This window comes from Sylvia atricapilla, chromosome 2 (genome assembly GCF_009819655.1).
Source record: "Sylvia atricapilla isolate bSylAtr1 chromosome 2, bSylAtr1.pri, whole genome shotgun sequence".
Taxonomy (NCBI): Eukaryota; Metazoa; Chordata; class Aves; order Passeriformes; family Sylviidae; genus Sylvia; species Sylvia atricapilla.
Genome location: NC_089141.1, coordinates 75,113,564 through 75,129,547, shown reverse-complemented (window position 1 = coordinate 75,129,547; position 15,984 = coordinate 75,113,564).

Here is a 15,984-nt window from a genome sequence, read left to right as displayed (position 1 = left end):
CCCGCGTCCCCTCCCGCGCCGTCGCCCTGGAGACTCGGCGGCCCCCGGCCCCGCTGCCCGGGCCGGCCCCGGCGGGAAGCGCCGGCGGAGGCACGCGCGGGGGCGGGACGAGCCAATGGGAGCGCGGGCCGGGCTCCCGCGGTTCCGCTTCCCGGGCGGCGGGAGGCGGCTCCGGCGCGGTGAGTTCGGGGCGCTTCAAACCCGCCGCCTTTCCGGCCCTGTGATCCCGCTGCTGGCTGTAAAAGTCGGTGCGAGTCGTCAGAGCCGCGCCGTGGATGGCCTTGGACGCACTGCGGTCTGGGCTGTGCCTGCGGGCGGCGGCCGGAGGTGTTTGCTGCCTGCTTCTCGTCCCCTTCTGACAGAGAGAGGGCCAGAAAAGGTGGCAGTACAGTTTGGGTAAAGTGCTCCATCAAAACAGTATGGAAAAGGAAAGTGATTGATGGGATGGAATTCACAGTTCCTCCCAGGAACTGGTATATCACTCCGGAAAGATGCTCACACTTGTATGCTTGTCTTCTTGTCTTTCTGCTGTGAGACAGACTCCTTAAAGCTTTGGTTTTTTGTTGTTTTTTTTTTTTTTTTTTTTTTTTTTTTTGTTTTGTTTTTTTTTTTTGTTTGGTTTTTTTTTTTCCCTCAAACATAAATGGTTGGAACTATTCGATACAGGGAGTAAAGACTTTGTTTTCATTAGAGGGTTAAAGGTCAACCAGTGCCCTTAGACTGCTGTTCAGATGCTTTTGGAAAGCTGTTGGAAAATTGCCCAGTCCTGTTGCTGTGTTTCTTGTTGTGCTGTTCTTCCCACTGCATTGTCATGTCTTCGTCTGAACTAAGGGCCAAGGTGTTGGCCTGCTTTCCAGGCAGGTCCGGTTCTGCTTCCTTTTTGGCTTCTTTTGATGTTTCCAAACCCAGCAGTGGCAGATGTATGAAGGGCTTTTAGGAGCACATTTGTCCCTGTCCGAGTCTTTCAGTTAAGTGCCTGCCAAGTGCAGTATTTTAAGCTTTCCAGTGTTTTGCTTGGGTATACTGTTTGGCTTTTCTTCTGTGTGTTTTTGATTTTTTTTTTTTTAAATTGCAAAGCTTCAAAACCAATTTTTCTTAGTAGGATGGCAATAGCTTTGGTTCATCAAGGAGAAGGAAGATTATTTGCAGGCTTCTTGCAGTTCCCGTGTCTGAAGCTGCCAAAGCAAACTGGAAACTATATGTATTTGAGGGATTTAAATATATCGGTACCAAAGAGGTGGACAGTTTTTTACAGGACTGTCAGGATACATTTGTAAATATTGCAGAGCCGGATTAGAAGTGAGTTATAATTCCAGTGAATGATCTAATTTCTACTGGTGACTTGAGTCCTTCAAGTGTTAGAAATGAGCCTACAAGAATGTGTAATATCACAAAATACAAGATACTGCATGTACAGATTATTAACTATTTGTAGTGTGAATCCAGGAACCCTCCAGCAGAGTAATGGGAAAATACCTGGATTTATTAGTCAACGATGAAAGGAAGCTACCAATTTAAGGTGGTTGTGAAAAAACTGAGTGTGACTGGTGTGCACACAACCAAATTTCTGGATGAGATTTTGATGTATTAAATGGTGGGAAGTGATGGTGAGACTTTACTGTATCCAGTTCTGATAAATCATGTTCAGGAAAGAGGAGTTTGTACAGAAGTACTTCCTGGAGGGTTACTGGAGACGAACAAAGCTTATCTGCAATAGTGCACTGGGAATGTTTGTTTGATTAACCTAGGAAAAGCAAATGCACGGGAGGGTTATGAGTAACCAGTAAGGCAGGGTGGAGTCAAGCTCAAGCAAGGAGGCATTTTACCTAATGAACAACACTGATGGAAAAGCACGGATCTAAACTGATTATCACCTAGATAGAAAACTAAGCCCTGTCTCAGTGCAGTGGGGGTTTTGTCTTCCATGAAGAACAGTGAAAATGGACTTATCTAACAGCTTTTAGAATGTGTTGTGCATCAGAATTGGAAGATTATATGTAATTTCACAAAACAGATTTAAGTGATCAGTGTTGCAGGGAGGAGTTTTGGGCCTCCCTGACTCATCCTGAGACCAGAGCAACTGCCTGATGTTCAGCAGAAAAAAAGTTGTTCTCAGGAAAAAAGTAGTCAACTGCTGGTTCTTGACGAGGAGGGTGAGAAGGCAAAGGTTCAGAAAGAGGTAACAGGAATACTCCCACTGAGATTTACACCGGGTGTTCAGTCTCTTAGATTCGACGGGCAGCAAAATGTTATTTTACTGAATTGTGTATGCAGGCACCTAAGAAATGTAGAAACTGGAAATACAGAGGAATGGTGTATATAGAGTATGGAGGATGTAAAAGAAAATGTGGGATGGCCAACTGCAGGAGGTGCTGGATGCAGGGAATGGCAAATGACTGTTCCCAAGGATCTCACCACTGCTGTTGTGAGGCTGAACATCTTGTTATTGCCCTGTTTTTCTGAACTTCATTTCTGATTGTAATTCATCTGACAAGAACAGCAACATTGAAATTTCATCTAATAAGTGCTGGAGGCTCAGCCCTAAAAACAAATACAGTATCAGTTATGTGGAGTTATTTATAGTGAGATGGAGAACATGGGGTCATTTAGGTGTCGCCAGTCTTTTTTTATTGCATGTTGCTTATACTCCAGTTATTCCTTACTGAAGAACAGGAGAAAAAAAAAAGAAGGTAATAAGTTGCAGGGAAAGAGAAACTTCCTGTCATAAAAGATTGAATTGGGCAAGGCTTGCCAGGCAAATATCTCAGCCCACAGCGTGCTCTCCCAGTGTGACTTCCTTTGTAGTTTCTCACAGGGGACTCGAGAGTCATCTAGTCCCCCTGTGCTGTACAGCTGGGCTATTGCTGGCTTCCTAGGATTTAGAAACTTCATTTTTATTGCTCACTTCTCAAGTCTTTTTATGTCTTGTATCGAGCTGTCTTATTTCAAGCTTCAGTGGCCTGCGGCTTACTGCACTGTTTTATGGTAGCCTGGAGTTTCTCAATAAATATTGAATTTTTATCTTGCGCAGCAACCAACACACTCGTTTGCAATTTTTTTGCTAGCTATTGTAGCCTCTGACTATGCATTAGGTTATGTACTTAAAAGAGGAAAATGGCCTCTAAAATCTATTTCCATTTCAAAGGCAGGGTTTGCCAATTCTTCACCACTAACAGAGTCAGTCGCAAGATATGAAGTGTAGCACTATGAAAGATGGGGGAATCCGTAGTTCCCTGCCTCTGAGAGCTGATGATGGTCTTCTGATCCTGAAGCCTGAGAAAATGTGTGAGATAAAGCCATCTATGCTACAGACTGCTCTGGTGTACATTTGTTTCTCATGGTCAAGTGTTCTTTTAAGTGCATATTAGTAGAAGAATGTGATTTTCTGTCCTTGTTTACCATCATGTTTTGACATTCAGGCTGTCAATGCAGTTCCATCATCACGTGGATTTCTCCTAACTGTGTGTCATTACAGGATTTAGGAAGGGTTAAGGATTAAGATTTTGCTTAGTCTTTAATATTTCTTGCTAGGTTATATTATTTGTACTGTCCATAAAGTTGTTGTCAAATTAAGGATGCAACTAGGACTTGGCTTACCTTATCTTTAACATTTTCAGGTGATCACACTGATATTTTCCCTTTCATACTGGCAGTAAAGTTGTCCCATTCTTTTACCAAGTGCAAAATCGTAAATGTTTGACACCTTTGTTCATGCTTTCTAGGTGAGAGCAGGAACTATCTGAGTGTACCTGTAAAGGCAGAGGAGGCTGGACCTCCTCTGTCATGTCTGGCAGCAGTCGGGATCACCCAAGAGCTCATCAGTGACAGCCAGCACCGTCTCCAGCCTGCTGGAGGGACTAGGATTTGGGATTTAACGTACCACACTGGAAGAGCACGTTACAGAAGAAAGGTTTCATTAACTTTTCTGCTTTCAGGCCTGTTTGGGTTTGCTGGGGTTTTTTGTTTTGTTCTTCAGCAAATCTAAGCCCTCGTTTTGGAAGGTACGGTGAGCGTGCTTTAGTTTTGTAGTGGTGAAGCCTTGTGTGAGCTTTGAGTGAGATGACTTTTGTGTCTGTGTCTAGCCTCACTGAAGTCAGGGGTGCTCTGTGCCGGGATGAGAATGCAGCTCTCCACAGACCTCACTGTAAGGCAGAGTCAAAATCTGCAGTGATGAATTACAGTCATCATCACATGTCTGCATTGGCTGGGGCTAACAGTTCCCTACATGCAGGATTCACTCCCATGTGCCATCCTGGGCTCAGCACCTTAAGCTGGTAAATTAGGCTGATCTATCCAGTGTAGCAGGTGTGGTGGTCATCAGTATTCCTATGCTTTAGTTCTGGTACCTGGTTTTGGGAAGACAATTCACAAGGCTCAGGTAAGCTCTAGGAAGTTCTTGGCAAAACTGAGACTTTAGCACTTGGATTCCCAGCAGCTAAGCATGCTGAGTGGGGAGATTTTAAACCAGATGATCAGAAATGTTCTTTGGGCAACTCTTTTCTGCTCAGTTTTAGTTGCTTATAGCCTTCACTTAAGCATATTTAGAATCAGAGAGCCAAAATCTGAAGTGGTCTCTTGTACTTCATGTGATCAATAGGGGTGAAAGCAGACCCTGGAAGCTGGCTCTGTTAGCTCCCCAACTCTGCCCAACCCCACACTGGCATTCTGCCTCTGGCACCTGTGCTGGGCCATTTCAGCTCACTGAACTTGTAGAAAGTGAACCCAGAATATAAATACAAATAGTTTTATAATTCCTAGCTGCCAGGGGCTCAGTCATGAAAGAGAAACAGAGTTAACACCATCCTCAACTTAAAACAGTTTAACCCCCCACCTATTGATTCCCAAGAGACTGTTTTGTGTTGTGAGGGAAAACAAATGAGATTACATTCCAACAGAATGAGATTCAATTAATGTGTTTTACCTTACAACTAGAGAGGACAACCACTGTGAACACAATTACTGTGGCTCCTCCAATAGATACTCATTAAATTGCTGTACCTGCCACTTTCAATTGTGTGATCCAGTCCCCAGGGTTTGGGTTCTTCCGGTTTTTTACAGTTTGAAAGAGATGGGGACAATAGGAGTAGACATACCAAAGTCTTCTCTCAGTCATAATTTAATTTTCTAAGCAGAAAGGAGCAGTAAGGTGGCTTCAATCTCACGGGTTTATTTCAAAATTTGATAGGTCTGCAGATCTCCACAGCTTTCTCATTGATCTTTCCTAACATTGCAGGTTAACTGTTAAAAGAAGAGGATGACTTGTTGAGGGGTAGGAATGATGATTTTTTAAGTATTTTATGCAGTCAGATGGCCATCCCTGGCATGTATTAAGGTCATTGTGTTTAATTGAAGATACTGGTTAAATTAAAAAAGAGTTATTGCTCCTGGCCTGTTTTTTTATTAATAGTGAAAATTTGATCAAACCATTCCCCAAAGTGCCTAAAAATCAAAGTGGAAATAGTATGAATTAACTTATGACCTGATTTTTACTGTTTTCAGTGGTTTTGGTGGGCTTTTGCTGATGTATTATGGCATTTTGCAACAAAGTTTTCTTTGCTTCCCATAAAGCTAATGAGAAACCTTGATGGTGCTATTAATTTTAATTAAAATTCCACTGCATATTTAAGTTTTATAAGAAATATTCATCACTAATAATGACAAGCTAAATAGCTGTTTTTCAGATTATGTTCAAAACAGGAGAATTGAAACAGTCAGTTTCAAGATGTAAAAAACACAGCAAAATAAGCTAAAACCAGGTAATTTATTATTCTATTTGACTTTCATTCTTTCTCCTTATGATGTTTAAAAATAAATCAATTCCATCGCCAGAATGAAGAGAAAGTTAAGACAATGATAGCCTTTTTTTATTAAGATACAAAACTTTCGCAATATCTGTCACAAGTCAGCCTTTTTTTTGTTTTGAGTCAGACTTATTTTAAGTCCTTCTTTATAATAATCACTGTATAAGCATTAGGGACATGTATTTTATAAGCATTAGATTTGTAGACGTCAATAAATATTACAGTTAATATTTTCTATTATGTGATTATTTTTAGCAAAATACTCAGAACTGAAATTGTGAGATGCCTTAATTGCTGAGTTATACTGTAAATTAAAATAAGATTTCCAATATGCTTTTCACAAAAAAGGGGAAGCATTTAATATTGATTTCACATAATCCAATCATAACTTAGATAAATTCTATTTAGTACATGAACTAAAACTGAATAGGTGATTTTGGTGCATGTCCAAAGGGATGGGTTTGTTCTGAATGAATGTTTGGATTTACATCATTTGTTCTGGTGGAGCTGGTTGCTCTGGCAAGCATCCCAGTCACAGTGGGAAAGGCCTTGGAAGGGTCCCTGGGGAGGGGCAGGTTTTATGGGCAGACATGGAGAGGTGGGTTTAAGGAGGGCTGGGGGATGTGATAGCCTCTAAAAGACCCAGCTGCCAGTTTGCCAGCAAGTGCTGACTCTGTCTCTGTACACACGGAGGTGGACAAGTGTGCCCCGCTCAGGCATGGGTCCTTCCCTCCCTTCCTCCATCCCTCAGTGAATGCACAGATAGGAGCTAATTCAGGGGTGATCTGGGAGTGGGGAGGCGGCTCTCACCTGTACAGTAACCTTTCCCTTTCTACAGGAAGGTCTGGAGTTCCTGCTTGTAGGTGCTTGTGGAGCCCAACCTCTAATTAGTGGCAGAGGAAGTTTTAACGAAGTGCTTCAGACTCATGTGGTTTATGTATGATCTTTATCAACACAGGAGTTACTAAATGCTGGCCTTCAGATTTAAACATTAAAGGCCTGAAAATAATTGCCTCCCAACACTGACTATAGGTCTTTAGTTATTGTTGCCTCTTTTTGCTGCTTCCTGATAGCTTGTTGGGATTTTTTTAGCAGAAACTGGAATCTTATGGTTTTGATCCCAGTAACTGATGCTTTAAGACAACCCAATATCATAAATTTATGCTAAAGTCATTCTGAGGCTGAAGAAAAGATTAATGCAAGGAAAAACTAAAAGGAGCTGAGTTTGTGAGGTGTACAAAGCTCTCACACTTTGTTTAGGTTTTCAATGCTGTACTTGAATGCAACACTGACTCCTGCTTTCAAGCAACCTTTCAGAGGTGTGTTGTAGTGGGAGGTGTATGCAAGCAGGAGATCTCCATATCCTACTTTAAGAACCACAACTCATTTGCTTAAGGAAAACAATACAAAGAATTGGGTCCAGCCCCCCTTGGCATTTCCTCTTGAGCCTTCAGTGAGAACTGATAAAACTGCAGGTAGATGCTTGCAAGATAATTTGGGACATTTATCCAAATGTCCCAAACAAATCCATAATATTAGATTTTTCCAGAATTATTTTGGGACTTTCATATAGATCTGGTCCCACTGCACAGAGGTGAACTTTATCAGGATAGCTTTTCTGGGACAGTTTCCAGCAAGATTTTCTTGTGGGTTTGGGATGAACATACTGGACATATTAGATGACTGATGAAAATGCTGGAACTACTCCATGACAGTCTTCTTAAGGTGGTTAGTGTCTGGTCATGCCTCCACTGGAAAAAAAAAATCATCATTGAGGTGAAAATGGGTGTTGGCATGTGCCATGTTGATTTTAGAGAAGATGTAATTTTATTTTTATTTCTTTACATGGAGGGAGATATGAACAGCAAAATTAGTGGTTGCTGTGGCCCTGTAATGTTCTCTTAAACCATACAAATCAGCCACCACCTGTCTAGTTAAGGACTAGCTTTTCCTGAAATACTCTTATAAGCAAAGTTTTAAAATTATTAAGAGGGTGCTGGAAAAATTGGTGTAGTATTTTAAAAAGTGATAATTCAATTTCCATATGTTGTTTAAGTACCTCTGTGTGTATAGTTAAGAAGACATAAAGGAGATTAAAAAGCAAGAAGTCCTTGCGGCAGTGTTTTCCATGGACTTGAAAACCTTCAGCCTTCTCAACTACTATAAATTAGCATAAACTCCAATATCTTAAAGCTGCATTAGTTTATGTGACTCAGGGAGATGACCTCTGGGATTTGTGGGACCACTGTGTAAATACTAGAGCCTTCAACCTGCCAGGGTCAAAATAATTAATGCCTTTGGTACTGTCCTGGCTCTATGCTTACATTTTACTCTTTCATTTAAGCACCATCATGTGAAGCAGGGCAGGGATAAGGGGGCCTTCAGCAGCTCTGCACCTTTCCCCAGCAAAGCCCCGACCTGGCTGTTGCCATTTTCATCTTGCAGATGGAAACTGATGGAGAGAGGAGCTGTCCCCTTACTGCGGCACTAAAAAATTCACTTTCTTTTTGGTGGACAGAAGAGGCAGTGGCAGAGCTTTCCAGTACTAAGTAAGGTGCAAACCCTTCTGAGGAACATCAGACATGACAAGAAAACTTTGTTCCTCCAAGCCTCTCACTTGCCTGTGGAGTGACACAGAAGGAGGTGGAGAAATGCTCTTGCAGTGCTGCAGCTCTGCCCTTGTGCCCACACAGTTGCTTCCTTTGTGCCAGGGCAAAGCAAATTAAAAGGTTCCCACTGGCCTACCTGTGCAGGGGTGGGTGGATGGGCATTCAGGGATGGAGCTGGGCAGGCTAAATTGTTATGAATGTAAATGCCTGAAAAACAGGCTTTTAAAAATGTTTTATTTTTCCCCTGAGATAGAAAAGGCAGTGATGAAAAACATTGGGAGCTGAGAATTGGCAAAAGGTGCCAGTCCAAGCTTTATCCAGAGGAAAAATGCAGCAGTCTTGGGAGGTGCCAGGGATGATCCTGGCAGGAGTAGCAGAGCGCAGAGCCATTCTTCCCTGCAGCAGGTTTGCTGTACTAGAAGGCATAGCAGCAGGCTGCTATCATCATAAACCTCCAGCTATTTTTATTTTATCAAAACAACTGCAAAGTTTGCCTCTAAACAGATACAAAATGCTCTAAAAGAGTCTTGGGCTTTTTCTAACATGGGAAAGATGCAGCGAGCCAAGCCCTGTGCCCGTGTGGGTAAACGTGTGTGGAGAGACACCAGAAAAGGCTGAGCAGCAGTTACTGGGAGGCTGGGTTGAAGCTGAGAGAACAACTGGTTGTGAGCCTGTGTCACCAGCATTAAATTAATGGGATGGCTGCAGGGTCAAGGGCCTAGGGCACACAAATGCAGCCAGGTCTCTCTTCTGAAGGAGAAGGAGCTTTGGCAGCCCCTGGGCTGAACAGGGATCATCAATGGCCAAGGGACACCCAAGGGCAGAAACAGGCAGGTGTGATGCAGGCAAGCTTTATCTCACCTCAGCTGCCTCTAAGATCTGTAAGTGCCCTGTGGAGCTAATCAGCCTCCCAAACCCCCAGACTTCTTAATTTTACTGATTTAAAAATAGCCTTAGGCTCCTTAAGGGACTGCAGCTGAGGAGACTCCCCTCTAACCTAGCTGGCTGTAAGGGCCCTGTGAAACTCACCTGCTCCCTCAGGTCCTCCACAGGGATGTTTTCCAAGTGTGGTAGAAAATAACATTTTTATATTTCTGTCTTTACATTGTTCCAATTCCTCAGTGTTTTGACTGAAGGAAACATGGCACAAGGGGATGGCTACAGGGAATGCCAGTGCTGTCACACAGCAGAGATTTGGCAGAAGAAATCCCAAAAAGAAGGTAACGGGACTTATTGCAGAGGCCACAGACTTTCCGTCTTCACACTTAGTAACTTCTCAGAGACGTCTTGCTACTTCTGATGCCACAGGTTAAGGGACTTTGGATTTTATTTCTTTACAGTTGATACCATTTTTCATGTGCAGGAAGAGGACAGCTGGTGAGGCTGTTTGGATTCTGCCACAGGATGTGTTGAAAGAATGAAGACATTCCCCAGGCTGTCCCTCTGAATCCTCTTCTTTGGGCTTCCCATTACCTTTGGCTCTACCAGAAGGCTGTAGGATGCTCCTGTGGTAAATCTAGTAATCTGCTGGACAAAGCACCAGGCACCTGAGAAGACTTTCTATGGCTTATTGACAGCCAGTCTAATTATCCCTGTGGTTATTGCCACAGACAGACACACACTTTGGGATCTTGGAAGAAAAATATTGTGTAAAAAGATGAGGTACTTCCATTTCTGTGAGACGGGGTACTTTTCGCTGCTGAGCAGCTACCCACAGCTCCTGCAGAGCATGGGCAGTGTCCGTAAATCCACACACTAGCTTCTCCTCATACCCTGCTCAAGTAATCCAGCCTGAGTCTATCCCTATCAGCTGTGCATCCAGCTCTAGTAATAAGTGTTTAATCCCAGTGAAGTTCAACTGCTGCAGGTCTTGCTTCTGAGGGACCCCACCACAAACTCTGGATGTTTCAATGGGTATCAGCCCCTGTGAATGGGAGTTTCAGACACCACGATGCTGCAGGATGCATTTCTAGATAAAACTCACCTTGGGACATATTTACATTGCTGAGCAAACTAAATCCAAGTTCTACAAATGCCACATCTTATCAGGATCATTTTCTTTATTAGTTTTATTGCAAATTGGCTTGAGTCTACAGACTCCTAGAGCATGAAGTCACATCCAGCTAAGTCTTAGAAGCTGAAAACTAAAGGAGATGCATCTGTTTCTCTCTGGAGCATTCATGAGGTAATAATAGTAACAATAAGGGGAGGGAAAATAGAGCAGTTTAATTGTTATATCTTTTAGAAAGAATATAAAACAATCTTTGATTTTAGGCACTTTGATGGATTAATGTTTGGTTTTAATGGAGTATTTTCTGAGACGAGCAGAAAAAGCTGTTTAAAGAGGAAACAAGCCTCACTTTGTATAGAGAGGAGGTGCTGAGTAGAAGTTCTGGAGTCCTTTATTTAAATAGGAATAATTATATTGCACAGGAAACGTTGATTTGAAAGCAGTTCTTCTGATACTCCAGGAGTAAGTATCTGCTGTATTCACCGAAGCCCAAAGGCTGATCTCATATTGCATCAGATCATCTGCATTATGGCTAAAATTAAAACAAAGAGAGAAGAAACAAATAATAAAGGATGTAAAACTCCCAAATGCCAGGTCTAAAAGGAAGTCCTTTCCACCAAGATGGAAGGTGGAATGCCTTTTAGAGTGAACATCTGATGTAGATGGAGGTGAAATGCAAAGAAGAGAATAATAATGCTGCATTTGGTTTCCAGCAGCTGGCTTCTCACCACGAGATGTCCCCCTCACTGCTTTGCATCTTCTGCTGAGCTCTCATCAAAACCTTTTCTGTGGACAACGTTCACTGTGAAGGACTGGAAAACTTCTCTGGCCAAATCATATTAAGCAGAGATTGCTTCTGCTGCTGAGGTAGAGATTTGTTTGCAGTCAGCCTGCTCCATTTGTCAAAATGTTGGGACAGAGCAGACGAGACATTGTCTGCATGGAAGTCAGATCCTCTCTAGGAAGGCGTACACCACCTTACCTTCCACGCAAAACAAATGCGTAATTGAATGATCCTTTAAATGCTCTGACTGTTGTGGTTTCCTGCTTCAGTTATGAAAATGAAGTTCATTTGGTCAATTCCATGGGAACTGACTCACAAGGGCTTCCATAACTTTGCAAGGAGCTTCTCTGTATGGCCAAGAACAGCATTGGCCCTTAATTTGGATCCAAGGATCTTCTAAGGAAGGCCAGCAAAATCAAGTGGGTGAAGATAAAAGCCTCTGTGTACAAATTAAGACAGGATTGGCAAATGCTTCTCCTGAACTAGCAAAAGGACGTTTCCCCCCTGAAGCTTCTCTAAACAGTAAAAGATTCGCATTAATGTGCATGTGTAGTGGTGGGGAAAGGTGTTTGATTACTGTAGAATAGATCACTTAAATAATCTCATCTTTCAGGCAGTGTGCTCAATCTGTGGGGGCAAGATGAATCAGTTCATTGCACCCATTACAGTCCTGCAGTGGTGCAAGGACCACAGCATGCTCCCTGACCATAGGATGCTGTAAAAGCCTACATCATCTCTAGAGTCAAAGGAAGAGAAGGGGAATAAGAGGCTTTGAAAAAACAACCACCCTCAGACAAAAATAAAGGCACGGAAGCCAGCAGGTGGCATGGGGTTCCCATGGTGCATGTATGCTTAGAAGAGAAGCTCGGGTGAAAGCCAGAGCAAGAAGGAGCTGGAGGCAGGATTGAGAATGCACAGCACCTTGCTCTGTGGCCCAGCTTGATGGAGGAGGGGGTCACACTGGGCACCGCTGTAGGCAGCAGGAAAGGCTTCAGAAGCAGCAATTCTGCCTAGAAGTTCAGTGTTGTTACCCTCTGGCAAAGCCTCAGTCACTCTCCATTTGCTTACACAAGAAACCTGGGGCTGAGTGCAAAAGGCCTGAGTTTTGTGTGGTAAAAGCACATTTCTGTTCTGCCTGTGCACAGAAAAGGATGCTCAGGAAGAAACTATTTCCACTGTTCAGGCAGTCTGTACTGTGCTACATCTGGCAAACAGAGTGGCTGCAAGTAAGAAAGTGCCAAGCTGGTTGACAATTGGATTTAATTTGGTTTCATTTGCATTATAGGCTCTCTGTATAGTCATAGAATGGTTTGAGCTGGGAGGGACCTTTCAATGTCATCTAGTCCAACCCCCTACCATGAGGAGAGACATCCTCAACTCAACCAGGTTGCTCAGAGCCCTGTCCAACCTGGCCTTGAATGTTTCCAGGGATAGAGCATCCACAAGCGGAGTCTCCACTGCTGCCCAGAAGCACTTACCATGGATTCCAAGATAACAGCTGAGGAATGGGCAGTACCACCAGCCCAGGGACTTCCTCCAGTGATTGCTCCTGCAAAGTTCACACTCGTGGAGGAGTGCATTGATTTTCAATTAGAAGAGTTCAACCTCATTTATTTCCTCTAGAATGGGTATAAAGTAGCCATCTTTAAGGTCAATAGAAAGGGAAACACTTTCTATCCCATTCTGTAGATAGAAAGTCCACCAAAATCTGTTTAAGGCTGACCACTTTTTCCATGTGAGCTCTCTTTCATTTGTACTTGCTTATGTAGCTTTTCTTTGGAGCCCATCTGGCTTGAGGAAGGACACAAAACAGGACTCCTGCCTTTCGTCATCATTTATCTTAAACCTAGAAATGAACATGTAGGCTCTACCAATGCCTGTCCAAGGACAGCTTGTTATCAAGACCTAGACACAGAAATTAAAGCAGCATAACTGATTTGGATAGAGTGGGGTACTTTTTAACATTTCACATGTTAAAAAGAACAATTTATTTGCATACAGGGACCGTCCATCCTATTGCAACTGCACTCAGTCTGTGTTGTACTGACAACATGACACCTTCATTGGCATAATTAAAAAAAGTCCATGTGAAAGTTAAGCCTGAAGAAATCGTATCACATCCTAAAGGCTTATCATATTTTGTCACTCCCTACAGCATGGTAAGACATAAGAACTGCTTGAATTCCTGTTGTCTATTTTTATCAGTTTCTCAAGAATTTTATGAACTGTTGTTTAGCTTTACATCTGTGAGCACAGGAACATGCTAAGTTGTATGAAAAAAAATTCTAGGTATCATAGTAGGAGAGAAAAAGCTTAAATATGTAAGCTGAACATTGTCCAAATATCTACAGAGAAGATCAGGATGTTTAACTATCAGACCCTTTCAGTCAGTCTCATGATTTTGTGATTTCTTATGTATGATGGGTGTTTCAAAAGCCATCAAAACCATTGTCCTTTGTGAAAACAGGTGGGATTCATTGACTAAACTCATCTAAGATGTTGTAGAGTATCTGACACACCTGGCTGGCAGACAAGTTAACATACTCACCCAGACCTGTGCTCCTCCGTAGCAGCAGAATGGAGCAGCAGAGGCCAAGTGGGTACTCTACAGTGTCTCATTTGAGACTCCACAGCCAGATAGAGAAAGCTGGATCCCACTGTAGCAGTTTTCCAAGTGTGAAAAACTTGCCCACTTGCAGTCCTGCACTGTGCTGTCAGCTACCGACTTTAGCATCTCTGGATGTGCTCCATGGGCATTCAGTGCAGGGGCTACAACCATAAGGAAGAGCACTTCTTCCTCCTAGCCCTGCATGAAAAGGAGAGACAGTCATGGCAAATACCAACAGCTCAGGTTTAGCATAGGCAGCATCTGCATGACTATCCCTGACACCACTGTGGTCACCCTTGCCACCTCCACATCCTGGCATCTCTTTGGTCTGGTGGCCCTCTGAGGAGCCACACAGGCCACACCTTGACTGTTTTGTGACAATTAAGACTAAGGAAGACACTGACCAGAATTTGCTTTCCTTAAAAGTAATATCCAAATCCAGCCCTTTGAAGATGAGAAGAGCAGGGCGTCTTTCCTGTAGTGATTTTCCTAAATCATAAAGCCAAGTGCCTTCCTCACTTTGCAAGAAGCCTTGATGGAAATAATGTAACTGCAAGCCAGCATTGAATGAGCAGCTTACACCAATACCTTCCTTTCACATTTCTTAGTGTTGTATTTTTCCCCTGTTACAGCAGAAGGTATTTTCATGTAATTAAACATGTAATTTATTTTCTACAATTTCTGTGGTTTCTATAATTACAGAATTAGCAGAATAACAATTTAGAATGCATTTCCATGATATATCCATTCATATCATATTCAGATATTCAAACTCTCTGTTCCATATCTATATGCTGGAATACATTACATACCAGCAATAATGCAACAGTTCCAGGCAAGGTATTTTTTTTTGGTCCCATGAATTCATGCAATAAATGTCAGTTGCAGGAGATTCAATGCCTGCACTGTTGAGCAGCCTTGCTCACAAGTCCTTTAATCTGTTTTCACCCACAGTACAGAAACGTTGGGTGGTTCCTGGGCTCTCGTCTGGAGTGAAACAACCCTTTCTGAAAGAAAACCCAGTTGCTGTTTTAGTAACTTGCTCAAGAGTCACTCCCAACATCCAGCACGAAAAAGGTTCAGCCAGTTTTGGCTTCCTTTGCTGTACACAAACATGCAAAACTATCCCAGCAGGCTCTGATCCCTCAAATGTCACATCCCCTTTTGTTTCATGCTTTTAATTCCAGCGGACTGTGAAAACACCCCAGTGCTCAGATTACTTCAGACTTTTGAACTGACAACCAAGCAAAACATAGAGAGTAAGTCTTATGGCCATGGCTACTCCACATGGGGCCAGGGGAGGTGCACGGCCGAGCATGGTGTGTGTGCACCAGGCAGTGTGCTGATGGCTGGTGTTGAGCACAGCACACTGCTGCAGCCCTTGGCCTGACATGAGGCCCACGGCAGTGGCCACAGACTGTCCATGAGGATGTGCATGGCACGGGGGAAAACCAAAGGTTCTAAAGGCTCTTCTCTAGAAATAACTTGATTCATTTTGGAAATGCTGATGTTATCTGAAGGGGGTATGCTCTGCACGTGGACATGTACAGACACTGTGGGTTTGCTGTGGCCCCTAAAGCTCACAGCTTCCATGAGCACTTCTCCAATGCCAAGGAAGTGTCAAAGTTGACAAGAAACAAAGCAGCTTTTAGACAAGAAAAGTGGCATGTCCTGACCTTCTTGGCAGCTGACAACTGTCCAGGGTGGGGTTTAACATAAGAAAGTGTCAACAGACAGGCTTACCACTCCTGAGTCATTAGGACTGAATTTTAATCATTTGCTGCTTCTGCTCTACAATGCCCTTGCAGCCCTCTAATGCTCCAGTCCTTCCCTGTCCCTGCAAGTCATCCTGTTTTTCCTCTCCATCCCACATACTCGTTCTCAGCAGGCTTCTGGCTCAGTACATTTGTGATACATCCAAAAAGACTGGTTGACCTGGTGGTTTTCCATATCACTTGTGACTCTGGGCTCCTTTCAAACCAGCCCTGTGCTGATGAAGTGTAGACAACTTTATGACACAAACTCTTCTCTATTCCGCAGTAACTGTATTTCCTTTCTTCAAAAGCATTTAAAAAAGGAATCAGAGAAGGCAGTGTGAAGAAACCATGGTGCTGCCAGCCAGAGGTTTTTATCCCTCCTCTGTCACTAGCTTCCCATGCAATCTCTGCCCA